At 40.8% G+C, this 25,150-nt stretch overlaps 1 protein-coding gene across 4 annotated transcripts in view; it reads right to left on the bottom strand.

Annotated features, from left to right (window-relative positions):
* Positions 1-25,150, bottom strand: part of AGAP1 (ArfGAP with GTPase domain, ankyrin repeat and PH domain 1) — a 373,158-nt gene that overhangs the window by 75,940 nt on the left and 272,068 nt on the right. The gene's annotated exons all lie outside the window — the stretch shown is intronic.

Genomic DNA, 25,150 nt, shown 5'->3' on the forward strand with positions numbered 1-25,150 from the left:
GCATTGCCGACGCCTTGCTCCTTGGAACCTCGCCTTTGCTGATGCCTTGATCCTTGACCCTTGGACCTTTGCCTTGCCGACGCCTTGCTCCTTGACTCCCAGACCTTCGTCTCTGCCTGTGACTGCCTGCTGCTGGACCCTCAACCCTGCACCTGTTCCTGCTTCTACACCACCATCTTGCCTCTGGTCCCGACGTCCTCAGACAGGGCTTCAACCACCCGCCGACCGGACCGTGACACCAAGTTCTCCACCTCTGAGCGCCTCTAGCCACCCAACCCTCTTCAGCCACCCATCCCTGGATGTCTTCTGCTCCTCCATCTCTTCCCCGCACGCAGACACGCACACCTGGGCTCCCCGCTTCCTTCACCTGACTTCCCCGTCCCTCCAGCACCCTGCCACTTTCCCTGCTCTCCACCAGCACCCCATCCTTCCTTTCCTGTTTCTCTCCCTCTCTTTTCTCCCTACCATCCCAAATTGTTTCCAAATCCCCCGTCCTCCATTTATGTAGACTAAATAAATAAATAAATAAATAAATGTCCAGTAGCACCTTAGAGACCAACTAAATTTGTTCTGGGTATAAGCTTTTGTGTGCATGCACACTTCTTCAGATACACTGAATTCACTAGAATTATACATAGTGGGAGGGTGGGGGTTTTCTCAGAAGGGCAAAACCCACCCCACCCTCCTCCTACCCTTCTGAGAAAAACCCCACCCAACCCTCCCACTATGTATAAGGGTCTAGTGAATTCTGTTTCAGTGTATCTGAAGAAGTGTGCATGCACACGAAAGCTTATACCCAGAACAAATTTAGTTGGTCTCTAAGGTGCTACTGGACAATTTTTTAATTTTTTAATTTATTTCATCTGTGTCAGACCAACACAGCTACCTACCTGAATTTATAAAGACAGTGAGACAATAAATTATGAAGAGCTGCCAGCCTTTATAGAGGATGCTGCTCTATGTCAGAAGTAGAAGTTGGTAGGATTTTGCTTGACTATCCAATATGGTTTTATTTATCTGCTCTATTCTGCACGAGTCAGGCAGTGTTTAGTGTACTAAATACAATGTTGGGCACTACACTTTTGAGAATGATATTGAAAATGGGGAAAGTATGATTTGCAGTCTAAATTTAAAACCAGAGGTTCTGCCTAAATAGTTTTAAAGGGCAAAGAACATGCAATGCAAAAGAACTAGGTTTGCTTCCACACTAGGCTTCTTTAGCAATATTGAAGCTTTAATGAGAAGCAGAATTATAAGAGGTTTCACACAAGCACTTAATATAGTGCTATATTTTCAAGCCATGGCCAAGATCCTCCTATCATGTTTACATATTTAGCAAAGATTCCAAGCAATCTTAATTAAACCTTTTTGGGGGAACCCTAAGGATGGGGGGACCTTAAACACAGCCTAAGGGAGATAGAGCATGATCTGTGGCCATGAAATGCTTGACTAACTTGGATACCTCACGCGGAAACAAGGCAAGAGAGAAAATGGAATGACGTATCCTGAACATTTGTTGCAGATCCGACTTGCTCATCATCATTCCCCAAGTCATGATCAAACGGAAAACATGAAATGAGCAGTGCTAAATTAAAGATTCAGGCACCTTCAAAAGCTCCAGGAGTGCTGGATGGGCTGATGCTGCAATTCTGTTCTTACCAAACCATCATGTATCAGATCTTAAAAAGCAGAGGAAGGTAACACAGAAAACACTACAATGCAATAAGCTTCAACATCATTATCGGGATACTCCAGAACTACCCCCCTCCCCCTCCCCATCCCCTCCCCTCCCCACCCCTTCTCTACATAAGTGCCTGGAAACTTCCATTTCACTGTATCTGAAGAAGTGTGCATGCACACGAAAGCTCATACCAAAATAAAAACTTAGTTGGTCTTTAAGGTGCTACTGAAGGAATTTTTTTTATTTTACTCCAGAACTACAGTTAATAAAACAATGGCAGTTCCAGAGCAATGGGCTAGTATGGAAGGAACCAAACACTTGCCATCAATATCAAGGTATATTCCTAATAGTCTACCACTCACAAAGGAGCCACTCAAAGCAGCTTATAGAAAACAATAGAAAACAAACAGTAACATTAACAAATAAATAAATAAAGCTAAGTTCATTAAAAATACAAAGGTAGTAATTGAAAGCAAATTGGGAAGTTTTTTGTTTTTTAAAAACATTTGCACAAATCTAAGATCAGTTTACATGAAGCATTGAAAGAAATGTTCTAATTACACCTGAAAGGATTTTACTGCTTCAAAGATACCTCAGAATTTGTGTTCAAACTTTTCATGACATGACTATTCATGTGATTTTCCATTTAAAATTTAGAATTTTCAGGAATATCTACAATATTATTATTTTAGCACTCTTCATTAGTACATATGATTTGGAAACCACAATGTCTGCCATATTCTTTTATATTTAATCTATATTTAAAATAACTATTCCTTGCAGTTTGCTAGCAAAACAGAAATATTATACAATCCCTTATCATTAACGAAACCTAGACTTGTTAGTCTCATCACTGATCTCAATTTGATGGTGTCCTTTGGTGATTAGATAAATAGTTCTCAGATAGCTGATTAAAAATGATGTAGCCGTTAGGTTGTGTGTCTAAGCCTTGTCAGCCATGTTGGGTGTTAAAGTCTGCATTTACACTTTACATCCCTGGAGTGTGCTGAACAGAGCTGATTAAAAAAGGAACGCCACAGCCCTCAGCAACAATTACGAGAAATAATAGGATCTTTCACCTAGACTGGATAAAGGGGGCTGTGATCAAGCCAGAATGCCACTCATATCTGGGAAATATCACCACAAAATAAATAACCCAGTTCATTCATACTATTTTCCTGTCTGAAGAAGGTTTCAATGCAGTAAGAAAATCTAAGGTCACACATACACAAGACCACATGTTATTGAATGTTATTGTATGAGGTACATTTCTATAAATAAAGCAAGTTTCACATAAATACAAGGCTGTTCAGAGAGAAATAATTTAAGATCAGAGCACTAACAAGGGCAATCATTATTAAAATAATAACTTTGTCCTTTTGTCTTAAGAGTATTCTTACTATGCTTCTACATAGAGTTATATCTATGTAGAGATTCTTTTGCACAATTAAGCAATACATTGTACAAAACAGGTACAAAGAACAACCTGTTCACATGTCATGGTAAGGCAAACTATGACTTAGCATGAACACACGAGGTCCTGCTGCTACTGCAAACTTTGGGCTTGGCATGTTGTAGAGGCAAAACTAGGCTTAAAAAAGACGCAGTTTGGCAGCCTCCTCCCTCCCCACGTGCATTTGCTCACATGCACACACAAGCTGCAAGATTCAATGATTCCCCTCTGGAGGCTGCATTCAGGGCAACACCCCCCCCCCTACAGCTACGGCACTGGTATTTGTGGTTTGTCTCATTCTAGACAAACCACAAACTGTAAAGTAAGGCTTCCTCTTGATTTCCAGCTCATGGATTGTCTGAAATGAGACAAACCATGAGCCCAGGTTCAGACTACATGCTAGAACAAACCATGAGTTGGCTACAGGAACTCAGCAGCAGCAGAATTGTAGGAGGAACAAGGCAGCTGCACTCTCCTCTCTAAGTATATTCATGCTAAGACATGGTTTGGTTTCGCAATATATGCAAACTGGGACATTGTGTGGGAATGAGTTGTTTAGAAACAGACATATTCAGTGAAACAAATACTGACTACAACAAGCTCCAGGAACACAACACCCCCCCCCCGGTAATACACAACAGTTATGGGAATGTCAGAAGTGATTCAATAAATTCAAGAGATATCCAGGCAGCAATATAGCATGTTTTCTGACTGTTTTTTAAATGTAAAGCTTATAAACATGCATATGCACATAAAATACATTACTAAACTCCAAATGCAACTTCATTCTTAGTTATCCATGTTTTAAATAAATGGTATTTTGGCAACGCGGATGGCGCTGTGGGTTAAACCACAGAGGAGGAGGAGGAGGAGGAGGAGGAGGAGGAGGAGGAGGAGGAGGAGGAGAAGAAGAAGAAGAAGAAGAAGAAGAAGAAGAAGAAGAAGAAGAAGAAGAAGAAGAAGAAGAAGAAGAGGAGGAGGAGGAGTTTGGATTTGATATCCCGCTTTATCACTACCCGAAGGAGTCTCAAAGCAGCTAATCTTCTCCTTTCTTTTTGTTTTTTTAAAAATATTTTTTATTGATTTTCCATTGAAAACATAAAAGAAAAACCTCATGACCAAATTACACACAAAATCTAAAAAGAAAAAATAGAAAAAGAAAAAAGAAGAAAAATAAAAAATATAAAAAAGACAAAAGAGATTAAGCAAAAAAGAAAAAACTCTTAATTCTAAACATTATTATAAAAATTTTGAACTTCCCCGACTCCCCCTCCTCTGGGTTCTCAACAATATTTTCTAAGCAGTTTTCACATTATCATTTTAAACCTTTTTGAGACATACATTTAATTTTTTACTTTACATATATATTTAAATATTTATTCATTCATTTCCCCCCTTCCAAATCCTCAACATTATTTCCAATCTAGCTTACCATTCTTATATCTAATATTTCTTCTCTTAACTTATTATTCTTTACCAGGAATATACTATATTTTAATTCTTAAATATCCATCACCCTTACTTTTAATTACTCATTTAGACTCATCCCCTCTACTGCTGAAGCCGAATCTCTTGTACAATTCACTGAATGCCGTTTATCATACCTAGTTCAGACCATACCTATCCATCCATTAAAAATAATCTTAAATTGATCATCCTACTCCCACCCTTTCCCAAATCCATTACCAATATTTTTTCCACAGCTTCTGCAGCCCCTTTCTTGCTGCATCTATTGCCCCATCCATCCACTCTTCCTTTACCCTCTCTTCTTGCTCTATGTCACAAAGCCAGTTCTTTTTTTTCCAATTTCCCAGTGTTTACCCTGAACCCCCCCTCTCACTGGGAGTTCAGCAGTGTCCACTGTCTCTTTATTGAGGGATATCTAAGTCCTGCCCCACATCTGCCACTTGTGGGGTATTGTATTCTTCATGTTCCTTTTCGTCCAAAGTTTGTGTTAATTCATCTTGCGTTCCTTCATTGTTCTTCAAGTTCAGTCCTTCCTAAATTCCATTTTCTGCAATGTCTCTGTCTCTCCATAATTTAGTACCGTAGTCTCTTGCAGCTGTTCTTTGTTTTCCTTTAATTCCTGTTTGATAATTGTAAGCACTGAAAGAATCTTTTGCCAAACAAGGTCCTGTAGTGTTGTTTTGGCTACGTCCTTCTCATGCATCTCAAATTTCATACACGTCCAGCTTCTTAAGCAACCGGAAATGGCAGGGATTAAGTTCCAACTCAGACGTTGCCATTTTTTAGGCGGAACTGGGTGCACGCTTCCTCTATTTTCTATACATCTTTCATAAAGTCCTTATCCAAATCTTTACCTTAAATCGTTGCAACACTTTTAACTCGCATCCAACTTGTAAATTTCCAATTCAATATAATAGTCCGATTCTTTACTAAATTATTTTTTTTCAAATCCATTCACTGAACGATATAGGGACCCAGGTCCAGCTTTCAATGGGACTTTTTTCCAATATCGCTGTTTTGCAGACAGTTCAACTTAACACAGTCCTCTCCCCTGTGCCTGCTACAGAGGCGCTTTTAGGTCCATGTCCTGATAAATTGAAGGCTTCTGTTCCTTTTGACAGCTAAGAGCTCATTAACTACTTCACTGTCTCTCAGAGGGTAGCAATCGACTTCCTTATTAAATTGCCCCCTGACGCCAATTCTTCTATTCAAAAAAATAAAAATAAATTCTACAGGCTTTGCCAAATAACCCAATTCTTACTTTAAAGGAAGAATCCGCCGCTCTCCTCCGCTGGCTCAGAGCTTCGCCCCGTGAGAGTAAAATGACGCTCAAAATGGCTCCCGTGTCTCCCAGCTCTGCTCTCTCTGGGGCTCTTCTCGAGCTTACTGGGGAGTAAAGGGGGCATGAATGGAGCACCACTGAGCTCTTCATCCCCAGAAAGCACTATCTGGGGCTCTTTCAGGGGGTTGCGTCGCTCTCGCAGCTCCCCCCCCCTCACGGAGCCGGGTGCCTCAGAGCGTGAGGCAAACCCTGCCGAACGGAGCTGGCGGCAGACCGGAAGTCCTAATCTTCTCCTTTCCCTTCCTCCCCCACAACAAACACTCTGTGAGGTGAGTGGGGCTGAGAGACTTCAGAGAAGTGTGACTACCCCAAGGTAACCCAGCAGCTGCAGGTGGAGGAGCAGAGACACGAACCCGGTTTCCCGGTTCACCAGATTACGAGTCTACCGCTCTTAACCATTACACCACACTGGCTCTCCTAGGGCTAGAGCCTAGGGCTTGCCGATCAGAAGGTCGGCAGTTTGAATCCCCACGATGGCGTGAGCTCCCATTGTTCGGTCTTTGCTCCTTCCAACCTAGCAGTTCAAAAGCACGTCAAAGTGCAAGTAGATAAATAAGTACTGCTGCAGCGGGAAGGTAAATGGCGTTTCCATGTGCTGCTCTGGTTCGCCAGAAGCGGCTTAGTCATGCTGGCCACATGACCTGGAAGCTGTATGCTGGCTCCCTCGGCCAGTAAAGCGAGATGAGCACCGCAACCCCAGAGTCGTCCGCGACTGGACCTAATGGTCAGGGGTCCCTTTACCTTTATCTATTTTGGCATCTTAGTAAAGAAAGCCAAGGAAGAAGGTGGACAGAGGGGAGAAGAGTGAGTTGGCTTGCCCAAGTCATGGCTGGAGCCCTCCTGACTTACCATATTTACTCAAATTTAATGTGCACCTTTTTGGGCCAAATTATGTTGCAAAAATTAGGGTGCACATTAGACTTGATGGCACCAGCAAATTCGTTTTTGGTTTCAAGGTTTTGAAAATTGAGGTGTGCACATTAGATTTGTGTAAATATATTATTTATGTTTGTGGTGGTGATGGAAGACATTTTGTTGTAAGGCCAACTTTTATTTAGTTAAAACTCTTCACTTAAATATGAGTATCATATTGCTGTTTCAATAATTTGGCACCCAGGTTCCCCATCTATTTATACTTAAAAGGGCGGGGGGATAAAAATAATACAGCCTAATTAGGCAATAAGTTTTTAAGGCATTATTCTACTTATTCCCACCCACCCCTCGCAAATCTCAAGTTAGTTCAATGTATTAACATTACATATTTCTAGGTTAGTATTAAAACGTCAAAGTGGACATATTAAAAAGGTTTTTGTTCTGTAATTTGGATTTCTATTTTTTTCATAAAACTAAATGCTATGCTACTAGACTGACAAACCCACCCAATGTATTTGGATGGTTCATTTCAGGGCTTTCTCTACAGTGGAGCACTGCAGATCCTTTATAAATACAGAAAACTCTTTAGCCATCTAAAATGTCTCTTTATGGTAGCTTTAAATTATACTATCAAATTTCAAAGGCAATGATCAGCTAAGGAAACTAATTAAAGGTATAATTATTTAATGATGAGTAGACATGCCATCTAAATAAAAAGGCCCATAATTACTTGACTGTGATCACTGGACCACCAGTTTCAAAAACTGGAAAATAAGAGCATATTGCATTTGCTCTGTTGCATTTATCCTATAGGTTTCTAAGGTTAGCTTTTCCAAGTGGACACCCTTGACAGGTTACCTCATCTTTAACAAGCTTACATCATGGGAGAGGAAGTGTAGGATGGGCTCAGATCTGCTGCTATTAGGACAGATCAAAATCCTAAAAAGGATTCAGGCTTCTGAAAAACCTAAGCATTTCCAAGCTTGCCTTATTCGGAACAGTTGCTGGTCAAGTTGTCCTTCTGCTTAAAGGCATAGTCAGATACTATCAGCCTTTTGGACCCGTCAATTTATTTTTATATTAACTTAGGACCTGAGATTACATTTGTGGTGTTGATCTTGTTGAGATTGAAATCTCTCCCTAGGCACTGACAGAGTAATAAGACTCTATTGCATGTTAAAAAATTCCTTCAGTAGCACCTAAAGACCAACTAAGTTTTTATTTTGGTATGAAGTGTGCATGCACATGAAAGCTCATACCAAAATGAAAACTTAGTTGGTCTTTAAGGTGCTACTGAAGGATATTTTTTATTTTGTTTCGACTCAGACCAACACGGCTACCTACCTGTAACTAGATTTATTGCATGTGTTAGAACTCCACAAAGCCTAGATATAGTTTACCATTTGCAGCTGGCGATACCATTGCAGGTCCTCCTTAGGTTTGTGGAACTGTTCATTCTAGCTAGTAGTCATGGGACAGAGCGAGTTGATATTGCTCACCTGGCTTCTCAACACAGAAGTCACTGGCAGTAACTGAGAGGGGAAAGTGATGGGGAGATTAGTGTGGTGCAGACACAGCTCTGGCAGCAAAGGACTGGCATTGCCACCATGCCTTCCCACCTCAGATGGGACGATTATTCCTTATTCCTTTCTCTGTGGGGTTCTGCAGGGCTCCCTTCTCTTCACCTCCTACCATCACTTAACATAGGGCAGGCATAGGCAAACTCGGCCCTCCAGTTATTTTGAGACTACAACTCCCATCACCCCTAGCTATTGGGATGATGGGAGTTGTAGTCCCAAAAAATCTGGAGAGCCGAGTTTGCCAATGCCTGACATAGGGCCTGGGGAAAGATCACACAAGGAAATGAAGGCAGACACCAGTGACAACAAATATTATCTCCTTATATGATCTAGGTTCACAGGGCTTAGCAGCTGATTGTGTTGGCAAAACTGCATGTAAGTGAGCAAACTAAATCAGGAAAGGACAATTAATGTTAGGCAATAGACTTTGTGACCTAGGGAGGATAATAGCTAATACTCTAGCATTTGCAGGTTTTAGCATTAAATTACATGACCAGATTAAATTGTTGATAGTATATAAAGCAACTTAATTCAATGTCAAACACCAAATGTCACAAGCCATAACCACAGCATCACAGAAAGTTTAGTTTCTTGTGTTAAACACGACAGCATTAAGTAACTGACTAGCAGGTTTACCTGCACTTTATTTGGACACAGAGATATTAAAACATCCCTTTGTATCAGAATCTAGTGTCAAACCATTTCCTTGCCACCAAAAGCTGTGAGTTGTTAACTAAATGGCTAAATGACAATGGCTGTTACTAATCGCTTATTGAATAATGAAACTGACACAACTGATAAAAGGTTTCAATCCTGGGGAAAAATGATTTATAGTATTTCACTCTACTGGCACTGTTATTTGTATGACAAATGATTGGACAGGCGCCAGTTAATCTCCCTGCACCTCCAACTCAGATGTGGCAGCTTCTGCCAGAGCATCCAAATAATCAAGAGCAGCTAACAATACAGCTCTGATGTTGAGGGGCTGAAGACTGGTATTCTATCAAGGCTGATCCCCAGATCAATTTATGCAATGGATTTTGGGTGGAAGGAGAGAGAGTATGGAAATAAATAGGAATATCATAAAAACTATAAGCTGCAGTTTGCAGCATGTTAGCGAAAAGGCCATGCTCCTCGTAGCAAAGAAATGAAATCATCAATACTAGTAGTGCATTAATGATTTTAGAAAGCTCAGTATAGTTTATAGATTTCCTTGATGGCAACATCACAACTGCAGCATCATAGTGTCCTGTCAAGGTTGTTTATCACGCTGTAATGCAATATTGCATTCCTTGTCTGTGTGCCACAAATTCCATCTTGCATGTGGAAGAGCAAAAGGATGCAGCTTCCTTTGAAACACGATGAATAAAAAATGGAGTTTTATATTTATAAGGAGCCCATTTACAGCAATCTCTTGGTTGATTCTATATGCCCCCAAAATGGCTGAAGTCACTCATTCAGAAAAAAGAGCAATGTGCTAAAAGGTGCACCAGCAATATTTATAAACCACCTCAACCTTAATTTTTCAAAAACCTATTTCTTCCTTGAGGAAAAAAGAGTCAGTAAAGTTTTACTAGTGTTTAGAAAACCAGTGTTTTTCCAAGAAAAAGAAAAAGTAAAAGTAAAAGCAGCACCCTAAATCAGGGTTTGCCAACCTTTCTTGACAATTTCAAATTTGAGAGCATTTTGGGGTTGCCAGTAACAAAATGGGCCAATGTTAAACCAAACCATAGGTTGCCCTATTAAACACAAAGCAGCTTACTTTTGAGTAGATATGTATACAATTGAACTGTAAGTTAATTATAAAATGAATCCTTAAGGAGTGCTCAGACTTCTGCTCATGTTCAGCAGGAGACATGCCTAAGCCTCTTTGCAAAGTTTTCATATTTTGCATTTGCCATTAGGGGAGGGGTTTAATTAACACCCACCTGGTGGCGCTGTGGGTTAAACCACTGAGCCTAGGGCTTGCCGATCAGAAGGTCGGCGGTTTGAATCCCCATGATGGGGTGAGCTCCTGTTGCTCGGTCCCTGCTCCTGCCAACCTAGCAGTTCGAAAGCACGTCAAAGTGCAAGTAGATAAATAAACGGCGTTTCCGTGTGCTGCTCTGGTTCACCAGAAGCGGCTTAGTCATGCTGGTCACATGACCTGGAAGCTGTATGCTGGCTCCCTCGGCCAATAACGCGAGATGAGCGCCACAACCCCAGAGTCGGTCACGACTGGGCCTAATGGTCAGGGGTCCCTTTACCTTTACCTAGTATTTGCAGAGTACCTGGTCTCAGACCACTGGAACAGATGCATCCTGGTTGCTAGGAAAAAAGGAAGGGCAAACTATGGAAAGTCCAAGGACTACTAGACAAATTAGACAGAAGCAGGAAAGGTGCACTAAGGGAGAGTGGGCGGAGGAAGCAGTAGGGTTGTTGTTGTTGTTTTTGTTTAAAAAAACATTCTTACAGCTCTGACTTCACTCATCAGCTAATAACACTGACAGGTGAGAGCAGCCAGGCTGGCTCAATTCACAGAAATTGCTTCGGAGGCTCAGTGTAGAAATGCAGCAGACAGGGAGAACACAAGGAGAAAAATATCCATCACTGTTCCCCAGTGATTTCATCATATACCTCCATTTATATGCCAAAGGGGGGGAAAGTAAAGACACTAAGGATGGTAAGTTAATGTTTTAAATACATTTAGCAGAATGAGGTTGGATGGCCACCCGTCATGTATGATTTAATTGAGATTCCTGCATTGCAGAGGGTTGAACTAGATGACCCTCACAGTCTCTTCAGACTCTACAGTTCTAAGTTCTAAGATTCTATAACTTTTACGATAAATACATTCTCAGATGGCTGAATTATAATGGTGCCACTGAACTAGCTACACCATGGCCAGTCACTCTAAGCTTTCTTTCTGCCTTTCTCTCTAAAGGAAATCTTTAGCTCTTCTAGAAGGAAAGCAATGAAGCAAAATGTGCCCACAACCTTCCACGCAATTTCTGTGAGATCAGCTAGCCTAGCTGTTCCTGGCTGTCAGTGCTTTTAGCCAACGAGTGAAGACAGAGCTATGGTGCACCAGTAAGTTATTTGGACCTCAGACTACAGGAATCCCAGGGATTCTAAAGCGTTGCTATTTCCCCCTCATCTTCAGTACATTGTCTCCTTTTGCCCTCCTTTCTTTGCTGCATCTTTCCTGTGGTGGGTTTATACAATAACCCACACCAAGGTTGAAGTTACTGATATATAAACACGTAATTATATTATCTTTCTTTTAAAAGCAATAACATATGCCCACCCCACCATCTGACTTGTCTTTTAGATTGTAAACTTATCCAGGGCAGGCACCTGTCTGCTTTTGTAAAACTCTGTAAGATGTCCTATGGTATGGTACAATAAAAGGCCTAATAATCAATATATTTTCAAGGATGGAATTGTGACAGTCCTAAAAAGGGGTTTAAATGACACACATGACAACATATTTATGCTATATGAATTACACATTGTTGTGATGTTGGTAGCAAGAAATGCTGCATGTAAAACACATTTCAGGTAACATCTCATCACATTTTCTTGGTGCTAAGAATCTCAAATAAGAAATAAAGTTGAAACAAAGGTTTCCTTTTCATTCGTTGGGGAGGTGAGAAGTATGTTTTTGTGATCAACACAACACACACAACCAATTTAAGTTTCATTGCGCTAAGTTCATTGGATTTTGTTCCTAACATTACATTTACTATGGAAAGTTATCTTTGAAATTATGTAGAAATTTTACCAATACACAAAAATGAAAAATGGGTCTCTAGGTTGACATTTTCATGGAATTACCATACAGTCATTCCACAGGAAGCCATGTGTGGCTGGTGGCTGCCAGTTATGTACCTTTAAAAACTTGAGAGTCAATGAGATGTTGATGTTTGCTAAATTTTGAGTAGAAAGGATATTAGTTGCAGTGTGCTTAAGTTCCCAATTTGTTTGTTCACTGGAATAGATACAGGGAGTCTATGCAGCTGATGGTATCATGCCACTGTTAAGCTTCCATTCCACATTACAAGGACCCAACCGGCAACTGTCTAACTACATGGAATGAGAGCTGGAAGGGAACTTGAAGTCATTTTGTTCAACTCCCTACCACATGTAGGGAGTTAAACATTAAACATTAGGAAGAACTTCCTGACAGTAAGAGCTGTTCGGCAGTGGAATTTGCTACCAAGGAGTGTGGTGGAGTCTCCTTCTTTGGAGGTCTTTAAGCAGAGGCTTGACAGGCATATGTCAGGAATGCTTTGATGGTGTTTCCTGCTTGGCAGGGGGTTGGACTGGATGGCCCTTGTGGTCTCTTCCAACTCTATGATTCTATGATTCTATGTAAAGCATGTTTCCTTCTAACCAATTAAGTGTGGCAGTCAGCTGGCACTGAGCTGGGGACAGCACAATGTTGCACAAGGAGGCACTGCAATGCTGTGCAACATAGGGCACTCCAGTTATGGAATAGAATTGTGACAATCCTTTTCTGTGCCTGAGTCCAGCTCCGTAATATGGAACCCAGGAACAAAAATTAAATTTTAGCATGTGCAGAGTAGAAATTCTTCCTACATGAGTCAGCAGAATGCTTTGTGAAGTAGACTTTCAGAAATTGCACCTTGCTTGTAAGATTCAGAGCACCAAAATGATTGTTTTTTTTTGTTTTTGTTTTGCAAAAGGTCAGACATGTCATTTTAAAATACAAACCCAGTTCCGGTGTCCAGCTCATTCATTTCTTGCATTCTGTCATGAAATCTGTTTCTCTTCCAGCTCTACACTCCCTTTTGCAAGGATGCCCCACCTTCCCTCACTGAGGATTACAATGAGAGTTTAGGAAGAAAACTTTTGTGTAAAATATGTGCAGTTGTTTGGAGTCCTTTTTATACATTTCTTAATTGCATACAAATCTTACGTACCAATGACACAAGTTTACACTGCAATGTAAGTGACCAAGATTCTGGACTCTAGGTGGGGTACTGAGGGGTTGGGAGGGGGCTCCGGCGTTGGACAACACATGGGTGCCAGCTGAAAGCGTGGAGGAGTTTCATGCCCTGTTCCCAGACAAACCCAAGCCCCCTAAAATGTGGGTAGGGGAGGTTTCTTCCACAGATGAGGAAGAAGACTTCGAAGGGTTTCCAGCCAGCGAAGCAGAGGGCAGCAAGGAGAAATGGCATGAGGGTCCACAGGACTGTGCAATGTGGTGTTGGGAAGCTGTATTGGAGGACACTGATAAGGGGGGATGTTCTTTCAGGGGCTTCCCCAGAGGTTCGCAGGAAGAGAAGGACTGGCAACAAGTGTTCGCCACCACGGACTCGGAATACACATCGTTCGAGGATTTCAGCAGCCCGCCTCAGGAGGGGAGGGGGGCATGAGGGGGGGTGGATGCCAGGGGCCCTCCATACAAGGAGCCTCCCCCCATCCTACTGACCAGCACATCGCCCAGTGAGAGCGGCAGCAGCGGGTCAGGTGGGAGGGAGGAAGATGTGAGCGGGATGGAGGAGAGAGGGCTCAGCGATGTTGGAGAGCCCCTGCACCATCCCGGCCAACAGGTAGGAGAGGCAAGTCAGCCCCTTCCGGTGCCCGAATTTAGGCACGCACCCAAACGTAAGGTCGGAAAGTGGTGTTTTGGGGTGCCCAAGCTCTTATGCTGGGCACGGGACAGGAAACGTCCACTCCCGGATTCTGCGAGTGACTAAGAGGTCATGTTTCCTGCTATCTCTGCTCTGTAAATATTATGCACAATGAAACTGTTAAAGACAGAACGGCATTGGACATTTTTACTCAAGAGTAGCCACAACAGCACCCTTACAGATAGAAACAAGGGAAGGCTAAAAAATTGACTAGGAGTTCAGATACTCTAAATGGCTAATATGTCCATTTTTCACCTGAAGCCCTCTCCAATGCAGTTTTGCTATTAAGCAAAACCTAAAGAAAGGTAATCAATTCTAACTAAAAAGCACTTATCCTGGAATGACTACGCATAAGGCACTTCAAACCGCTGGCTGGCTGCCAAAACCCAGACAACCGCTATCAATGTTTCTGACTATCACAAGAGCACAAGGGGCCATGCATAATTGACTAGAAGATGGGCTAAAACTGTGCCCAATCAGTATGTGATCAAAAACGCGTGGAATATTCAGCGCCACTTGATTACATGGAGGCACGTCCTTTCACTCTCCTCATGAAATCTCTTCAAGGTCCAGAGTACTGTAATAAGATCATTACTGTCAAGCGGTACGAATCGCAGGCAATGAGTCTTGGGATAGGAAGTCATACTTCACAAGCTTCTCTGGTCCCCCTTTTTTTATTTTACTGCGTATTGAGGCAGCAAGGCGATGAGGTGACAGATAATGATCACATCACTGTGTGGCAACTAAAAAGGCACTTTTAAGAAAAAACAGAAATCATCTTAAATCATCTTAAGAGAAACTCAATTTCATTTTGCTTTCTTTCTTAAAAATTAAACAGAATTAAGTTGTGCTCAGTATTTTTATCATCTGATTCTTTGCCATTAAATTAATCATCTGATAAGCTTTGCTATATGAAAACCTATTAACTCACAGGCGAAAGGCCAAATTTCTACTTACAAAGAATCTTTCATTGTTTTGGAAAGCGAAGACTAGTAAACTCAAGTTGCCTTTCTACTTAATTCAATTCTTTCATGGCTCTTATAAGCAAGCCAGACCTCTGGTGGGAAAGGTAGGAGGACTTGCAGTACAAACTAGCTGGCCGGCCAAGGGTCTAAATGCATGACTGTATAGGAAGTATGTGGGCAACTAATTCTGACAACCAGGAATTTAAAGAAAACTTTATTAGAATCTAACAATATACTTTTTTCTTTCTTTCTTTTTTTGCAGAAGACTGAGTGATTGGGAGCATGAAATAAACATTGGTATGGATTTTCTGAATGTCCCTCTTTACAATAGCACTGACATCAAGACCTATAGTACTTATTTGCTCTTTGCTCAGTAAAGGAAGCTACTTTTCCAAGTAAAAGCAGCAAGTACATACAAGCAGTCAGTCTGCTTCAAGATTTTTTCATGGAATTAAGGCACAAGAATATCAGAATTATTTTTAGATACTCAACAAAAATAATGGAACATGCTCCCTCAGAAGGTGGTGGACTCTCCTTCATTGAAAGCTTTTAAGCAGAAGTGAGCCGTCTGTCATGTGGAGATTCCTGCATTGCAGGGGGTTAGGCTAGATGGCCCTTGGGGTCCCTTCCAACACACACATGCGTTTTCTGCAACTCCAAATTATGAACTGCATAAAGATTTGATTAAGCAAGTTACAAACTAAACATGGACCAGATAAGAAATTAGCTATAAAGCCAGTTTTCAATAAAAGCAGCACACTGTAATAACAGATTAGAAATTAATAAACTATATATGCTGTGTGTCACAGTAACTGTTAACTGAGGCAAAATGAGTAGCTTTGAAGTTTTAGGTAAATAATAATAACTTTGCACGTTTTAAAGGTGTTGCTTCTGAAGGGAGTCTGAATGGATTCTCCTTCACAAAGTTGTTCCACAAATTAAAGCTGAAATAGACCTTTAAAAGCATATGAAGTGAATCCAAAGGCAGTCTGTGCACTGTGGGAAGCAGCAGCTCTGACGTGGCAGAAATGGGAGGGTGGGATGCCTTGCGTCTGTCTCCAAAGTCAGCCACCAGGCTGAAGGCACTGTAGTGCTGATACCACCAGACTGAATTGTGGCATAGATCATCCAGCTCTGCGGATGTACAACTGACTTGATGCACTGTGAAGTTTGAACGGGATGGCTGCATGGAGACGGCTACTGAGGAAATGGCTTTTCTTGTATGTGTGCCAAACAAAACAAATTCCCAGTAATACACTGTGCACCTAACTGCTTTCAAAACTTAAACTTAAGGGTAGTTTATCTGATCGTAACAAATTATGAATCAAAGGAGTGGGGGTGGGAACCTTGCTACTGCAATTCAAATCACTTTCAGATGCAACACATTTCCAGAATTCTACACCCGATGGGTAATAAGCAAGCAGACAAAACACCTTGAACAATCACTCAAAAACACCCTGAATGAACCCTCTGCAATATTCTTAACTGCCATACCCTAACAACTGTGGTGCTTTCTTACAGCACCAGTAAACTCCCCCACACTCATGCAATGCCAGCAGGCTCCAAGTATCCAACAGAACAGAGAGTTCAGCTTTATTCTATAGTTTCCTGCTTCAGGCTTGCTAGCTATGCAAGTGTGAGCAATATAAATCACTTCATTCCAGAACAGTACTTGCCCTTCCGAGAATCTGCTTTCCTGTTGGCTACCACTTCCTTCCTACTGGGAAGGAGGTGTTACTTGTATCTTCTCCTGACCCTGAAGTTAACAAGAATTGAAAGACCAGAATAAAGCTTTCAACTTGTTTAGTCTGCAATGAAGTGGCTTAAAACAATAGACGAGTTTCTCTTCCCTTGTCTTCCACTCTTCAGCATCAACATAGCAGCCTTTCAACAGCAATCCTTTTATGTTAGATAAGCTGTGACAACCGGCACTGACAGTTTCCCAACTAGTGACCTTTGCGCCTTGCTTAAAGGTGAAACCCTTTGGATTCAGTTTGGGTTTTATGAATTTCTACCCCTCTAGGCCACTTTCATATCTCCTAAAAGACGGTAAATGAAATGTTCAGTTACAGGAATTGGTCTGTGGGTCATTCCCACATCTTAAAGAATAACCCTAGGCTTAACATTGTGGTTAAACCCCTGTTTTGGATGTAATGCTAAGCCAAAGATCATGACTTGGTGTTCCTGATCCTGCTCAGGGAGCAGCAAAGCAGGAGCGATCTGTGTATTCATGCTAGACCATTATAAACACTGCTGTTGTGTGAGTACAAACTCTTTTTGTTGTTCTGTATGCTTGTTGCTTTATTCCTCTTGAGCAAAAATATTAGTTGCAGCAAATGTACTGTTGAATGTATCAATAAGTTAACATACTGAAGAGGAAATTAAATCTAGATTTTGGGGGGTGAAAGTAAGCCCAAATCCCCTGATAATCTCTCCCAGCAGCTTCATATAGATATTTAAAAGCATGGGGGAGAGGACGGAACCCTGAGGCACCCCACAAGTGAGAGCCCAGGGGTCTGAACACTCATTTCCCCAACACCACTTTCTGGACATGGCCCAGGAGGAAGGAGCGGAACCACTGTATGACAGTGCCCCCAGCTCCTCTAGACAGTCCAGAAGGATGTCATGGTCAGTGGTGTTAAAGGCCACTGAAAGATCCAGCAGAACTAGGAAACAGTTTTCACCTTTGTCCCTAGCCCGCCAGAAGATCACCGACCAGTGCGACCAAGGCAGTTTCAGTCCCATGATGAGGCCTGAATCCCGACTGGAAGGGATCCAAATGGTCTGCATCCTCCAGGCGTGCCTGGAGTTGTTCAGCAACCACTCGCTCAATCACCTTGCCAGAGAATGGAAGATTTGAGGCTGGGCGATTATTGGCCATATTGGCCGCATCTAAAGATGGTTTTTTAAGAAGCAGTTTAATAACCGCCTCTTTCAGCAGGTCTGGGAAGGCTCCCTCGCAGAAAGAAGCATTCACCAACCCGCGAAGCCCATCACCCAGCCCTTACCGGCTAGCTTTTATAAGCCAGGATGGGCAAGGGTCAAGGAGACAGGTGGTTGGTTTCACTCGTCCAAGCAGCCTGTCCACATCCTCAGAGGTAACAGATTGAAGAGCCGGCCCAATTGAAGAGCCGAGCAGTCTCTTACTGGAAAGATTCCGAACGGGTATCTCTTTGATGAGATATGTGGGCTTTTGTTGTTAAGTTGTCTGTTCAAAGAGGACATGATGGAGCTGAAGACGAGAGGGGAAGTGAACAATTGCCAGTCTGGCTGCTCTCAACACTAGCCAGGTGATGTAGTGGGTAGCCTCCGAGCTCAATCATGGGCCTTGAGTATAGAAAGATTGATAATGGGTGCTGCATTCTTGTATTATTTACTTATTTATTTAATTTCTATACCTCCCTATACCCGAAGGTCTCAGGGCAGTGCTCATAAAAACTGGTGTCCATAGTTATCTGACTACAGTACGGATTTCTGAATGGAGTGCCTTTCTGAAGATTGGAGGATTTGCACCCACCACAGCATGGACAGTTTGAGTTGAGGAGATAAGAGCAAAGACCTGGGGCATTTGCGAATGATAGCCAATTGATGCTGAAGTAAAAAACCACTGTAGGGCTCTTGTGTGGTGTGTCACCCAACACGTAATCTGAGAGGCTGACAATCCTAGAATTATTGACATACGCTTGGTCATCTTTTTTGTCTTAAAGATTGTAATGTCTTGAGGGTGTTAGCCTTTTGAAGGAATGCCGCTACTAGGGTGATCATTATCCTGAGGAAAACTCTAGGTGAAGAGGCTGGACCAAACAGAAGAGTTTGGAACTGAAGACAATGTTCGCACTTGGCAAACCAGATATTTATTTATTTATTTATTTATTTATTCATTTATTTTTGAAAATACAAACCTTTATATCATATTTTAAAATTACAAACACAAAATCATAAATTCATAAATCCTAAATCCTAAATTAGAATTACAAAAGGCAACTCCAAATCAAAAATCCAAACAGAAAAAAAATACAGGGAGAAAAAGAATAAAAGAAGAGAGAAAAGAAAAAAGAAAAAAAGAGAAAAACACACACACACACACACACATATATACATACATACATACACATATAAAATATATGTACATATGCATACACATAGAAATAACACATACAAGAACACAAAAAATGCAATACAAATATGTTAAAAAAAGACTTCCTATTGTTTGAACATCACTTCCCTTTGTCAATTTTCCTTTATCCTGCTCTATCTTTTCTTACTTATTTTAACCTGCTTTGTCTGTTTTTCCTCTTATCTAATAGCTATACACCAATATATCTATATATACTTATCTCTATCCACATTTTAACTGCTATATTAACCTTTTGTCTATTTATTATACATTTATTATTCGTTCTATATGTATTTCAATCGAAGCATATCACCAGATTAGTATTTATATTTTCTTTTTTTAAATACTCTTCTACATATTTCCATTCTGCCTTGCTTTTCTATATCAAAATATTTCTAATTGCTGCTGTCATCTTTGCCAAATTCATGAACTCCACTAATTTTTCTTGCCATTCATCAATTGTTGGTACTTTCTCCCCTTTCCAGTTCTTTGCTATGAGGAGACGAGCTGCTGCACATGCATATAATAATATATTTTTCCTATCTTCAGGGAAATTGTCTGGCACCATACTTAATAAGAGTATTTCTGGTTTCTTCTCGAATGTAAACTTGAGCATCTTTTTTAGCTTTTCATAAACAGTATTCCAAAATTCATGTACTTTATCACATTGCCACCAGCAATGAAAATAATTTCCTAATTCATCTTTGCATTTCCAACATTCTTTCGAATTGGTCTTATAAATTTTTGCTATTTTTTTCCGGTGTGAGATGCCACCTATATATTATTTTCATCATATTCTTTTATATTTGTACAAGCTGTAAATTTCATACCTTCCCTCCACAGTTTGTCCCATTGCGTCCTATAAATTGGTCTTCTTAGGTCTTGTGCCCATCTTATCATTGTACATTTCACTTCTTCGTCCTTCATCTCCCACTCTAACAGATGGCTATATAATTTTGCCAATGGTTTAATTTCATTATCTAATAGTATCTCTTGTAATTTAGATTTATTATCTGCAAAACCAATTTCCCTATGCTTATTCAATAAACTCTGCACTTGATGATATTGCAGCCAGCTCGAACACTGATCTCTGATTTCATGATACGGTTTCAATATTAATTTCTCATTTTCCTTTATTAATAATTCTTGGTACGTTAGCCATTTCTTATCAAAAGTTCTGCTACTTAAGGCCGTCATCTCCAAAGGTGACGTCCACCAAGGTGTTTTCGATTCCAACAGGTGTTTATTATCCATCCAAATCTTTAATAATGCTTTTTAAAAAACATGAACTGAGAATTCTTTTAAATTTCCTTTTTTTCATTTAATAAATATGTATGCCAACCTGCTAAATTTCTAAACCCTTCCAAATCTAAGATTTCTTTATTTTCCAATTTTATCCAATCCTTAACCCAGCACAAGCCTGGCACAGCATAATAAATCTTTAAATCTGGGACCCCCACCCCCTCTTTCTTTTATATCAGTAAGTAACCTAAATTGAATTCTAGCTTTCCCCCCCTCCCATATAAATTTGTTTAAATCCCTTCTCCAATTCTCGAATACCTCTTTTTTATCTATAATAGGGAGCATTTGGAAAACAAATAACATTTTGGGTAAGACTGACATTTTGACTGCCGTAATTCTCACTGAAAAGGATAATCTTACATTTCCCCATCTTTCTAAATCTTTTTTGATAGATTTCCAAATTTTTGCATAATTATTTTCAAATAGATTTATATTACTTGTTGTTATTTCAATTCCTAAATACTTTATTTTCTTTACAATTTCCCACTCTATTGTTGCTTTCATCTCCTCTTCATCCTTCCTTTATATTTTTAACCATTATTTTAGTTTTGTTCATATTTATCTTTAGCTCTGCCACCTCTCCGTATTTTTGTAACACCCTTTTGAGATTTATTATTGAATCAATTGGATCTTCTACCAGATACTTTGGTGATCTGGATGCATTCGAACATGGAGGTACGTATGCTTCTTGATCAGGGGTTGGCAACCTAAGGCCCATGGGCCACAAGCAGCCCACGGGGGTCGTTTAACCGTCCCTCGTTTAACAGGCTCTGCTAAATCCAAATCAAAGTTGGATTCCCCTATGCAGTCCAAAAAGAATTTGTCTATAGCAGATAAACTATATTGCCTGGATCCCGTTTTACCTTTGGCTTCAGAATCTTGTTCCTAAAGAGGGAGATGCCCAATTGAAGGACGTAACTGATAGGGAGTTGGAGTTTGCACTTCATAAAATCCATAGTCAGATGCCCTATCTATGAAGGCATATTGCGCAGCATCTTCCTCTGCACTCTCATGCTCTGTGTGGCACGAGGACCTTTTGCACTCCCTTTTCCCAGACACCGTCCGTCAGCACCAAACTATTTCTAAACATTTACAAGCCTTTATGGCAGGCGCAACTATGGACACTACGCAATTTTCAATTACAGCTATGGCATCTCAGATAGCGGTGCGGTGTGCACTTTGGCTTAAGAACGGACATGCTGTTGCTGCGTCCAAAGTAAACCTGTACTGTGTCCTTTGCTAGGGGTAAATTGTTTTGGAAAAGCTGCTCTCAAAGATATTTTGATTGAGTCTAAGGATAAATGCAAAATCATAGTATCTCAAAGGGATTATAGGCATATGCCCAGATGCTACTTTCCTTATTCACAAGCTCAATTTTTTTGTTCCTGTAGAAACCAAAATAGACAAGGGATTTTAGATTTAAGTCAGTCATTCAGTCAGAGGCCCTAAGTCCACCGGGGCTTCCAGCGCCCCCCTTCCTCCAATTCCAATTAAACAAGCAGAGAACCCAATGGCGGGGTTTCTTCCGAAGTAGAAGGTTCTCTATCCCACTTCCTCTCTGCTTAGCAAAGTTTTAGAAACAATCGTCGGATGTTAAAAGTTTTCTCAGAAGGTTATCTTATAGATCACACCTCAGTTCCTCCATCATGTTTTCATACCCTCTCTCTTGTTGTGGTTGTTGTTTAGTCATTTAGTCGTGTCCGACTCTTCTTGACCTCATGGACCATAGCATGCCAGGCACTCCTGTTGTCCACTGTCTCCCGCAGTTTGGTCAGACTCATGTCCGCAGCTTCGAGAACACTGTCCAACCATCTCATCCTCTGTCGTTCCCTTCTCCTTGTGCCATCAATCTTCCCCAGCATCAGGGTCTTTTCCAGGGATTCTTCTCTTCTCACGAGGTGGCCAAAGTATTGGAGCCTCAGCTTCACGATCTGTTCTTCCAGAGAGCACTCAGGGCTGATCTCCTTCAGAATGGAGAGGTTTGATCTTCTTGCAGTCCATGGGACTCTCAAGAGTCTCCTCCAGCACCATAATTCAAAACCATCAATTCTTTGGCGATCAGCCTTCTTTATGGTCCAGCTCTCACTTCCATACATCACTACTGGGAAAACCATAGCTTTAACTATACGGACCTTTGTCGGCAAGGTGATGTCTCTGCTTTTTAAGATGCTGTCTAGGTTTGTCATTGCTTTTCTCCCAAGAAGCAGGCGTCTTTTAATTCCGTGACTGCTGTCACCATCTGCAGTGATCATGGAACCCAAGAAAGTAAAATCTCTCACTGCCTCCATTTCTTCCCCTTCTATTTGCCAGGAGGTGATGGGACCAGTGGCCATGATCTTAGTTTTTCTGATGTTGAGCTTCAGACCGTATTTTGTGCTCTTCTCTTTCACCCTCATTAAAAGGTTATTTAATTCCGCCTCACTTTCTGCCATCAAGGTTGTGTCATCAGCATATCTGAGGTTGTTGATATTTCTTCCGGCAATCTTAATTCTGGTTTGGGATTCATCTAGTCTAGCCTTTCGCATGATGAATTCTGCATATAAGTTAAATAAGCAAGGAGACAATATACAACCTTGTCGTACTCCTTTTCCAATTTTGAACCAATCGGTGGTTCCATATGCAGTTCTAACTGTAGCTTCTTGTCCCACATAGATTTCTCAGGAGACAGATGAGGTGATCAGGCACTCCCATTTCTTTAAGAACTTGCCATAGTCTGCTGTGGTCGACACAGTCAAAGGCTTTTGCATAGTCAATGAAGCAGAAGTAGCTGTTTCTCTGGAACTCTCTAGCTTTCTCCATATTTGAGCGCATGTTTGCAATTTAGTCTCTGGTTCCTATGCCCCTTCATGTTCTAGGAGCTATAATAATCTATAGATGAGGAGTTAAATCCTAGAGATTATAAAATGGTAGAAACCTGGTTTTCAGTTCTCCCTTATCAATAAAGCTTCAAGAAACCTAGAAATCCCAACTTTAGAGAAATTGTAAAAGAAAAGCCTAGTAATATATTGTTGTTTAGTTGATTAGCTAGTTAGGGATAATAAAAAGGACAGCCTAGATTCTGTATCATGCTCAGTGCATATGCTTTCCTATGTTAAAAATGTTGAGAGGATGTTTAAGTGAAAAAATACTTGGCCAAAACTTAATCTTTCAGTTTTAGTTGAAGACTAGTTCAGTTTATCACAGCTATAAGAGTTTTAAGTTACAACTTAAAACCTCAGGGTAACTTGCACTTTTAAAAACCCCAGTATTTCCCCTCAATTTCTTTATTCTACCAAGGGTTGTAGTTTTTTTAAAGGTGAAAAATTGGCATAGGTAAAAGTTTCAGCTTTTGATTTAGATACAAATAAGTTATAATTCTTTCTTTAAAAAAAAAAAAGAATTTTCCGCAAGAAAGAAGGAAGGAATTTTCACAGGGAGTTATGACCCAGTTAACTCAACACCCACTGCCCATTCCCAAGGTGCTATACTGACCTAAATCCAGTCACCTTTCAAATTCCAACTTTGGAATTTGAGCCAAACTGCTTGATCTCATTGCCTGCATTAGCAGCTAGGGAAAGCTAGCAAGGTTTGGAACATTTGGAACTGCACAGTAATGAAGCAGGTGACAAAATATTAAGCTATCAGGCAAGTTAAGCAATTGTGTGAGTTCAGCCCTTTGACCTAGGAAATACCAAGCTCATAAGCACATTAACTCCATAAATTACAAAAAGACATATGCAAAGTCAGCAAAGGAGTGAGGGCATTCTAGTGCATTGCACCCATTGTTGCAGGTATGGCCATCTGCCTGCTGAACAGAAACCACATTGTGCAATGATCTCCTGGTCCTCAAAACATTGTAGGAATATTGTCAAGCTTAGACAAATGGAATGGAATCTACTTAAGTCCAGATGGAAGCAGACTGTTGCCACTTTTAGCATTAAGGGGGGGGGGGCTGAGCAGTTTTGAAACCGATTCCTGAGGGAAAGCTGACAGGAGGTGAGGAGGGTCCAGTTTAAAATCAATCTTCCGCCAAAGATGAAAGAAGGTAAAAAGAATGTATGCTTGTTTAAATGGGAGAAGTAGGTACAGTACTGAGAATGCAGGGACACATACTAGCAATTTATAGAGAATCCAAAGCACCATAGACTAAAAAAACAAGTGCCAAAGACTAATGTTTCTATACTCTTGCTGGAAGCCCCCAAATCAGTTTGGTGAACTGAAGTCCCCTCACGCAGGACAGGCAAGTGTGTGCTCCAAATACCAGAAAGAGGAAACTTTTCTAGATATCTTAAATGACTGTGTGAGAGAACAGTTGCTCATGGAACTGACCCACTTCTAGAGACACTCTTAAGTTACCCAAGAAAGCTGTTCCCATCAACATAATCACGACACAAGCAATTTCTTGACTAATTTGTGGAATAAAGTTAGCTTGCAGTATCATGAATAAAACTCACAGGAAAACATAAAAACAAAAATTACTGAACAGGAAAAAAATGGCATGACACAAAATTATTTATTGGAATAAAATCACGAGATTTCAACATAATCCTGCTCTCAGTTGTTAGGGGGTAAAGTAGGACTGCAGATGAAACCGGTCAACTACATTTACAAGACAGTCTCTAAAAAATGGTAGGAAAGATTTACTTTTTACTATCATTAAGACATTATAGCAAGCAAGCAAGCGGTACCCCCCCCCAAAAAAAACCAAACCTAAGTCCAAGCCCACATGAAAACTACTTCAGATGTGTCAAA

The sequence above is a fragment of the Zootoca vivipara genome, chromosome 1 (genome assembly GCF_965207765.1).
Source record: "Zootoca vivipara chromosome 1, rZooViv2.hap1.1, whole genome shotgun sequence".
Classification (NCBI taxonomy): Eukaryota; Metazoa; Chordata; class Lepidosauria; order Squamata; family Lacertidae; genus Zootoca; species Zootoca vivipara.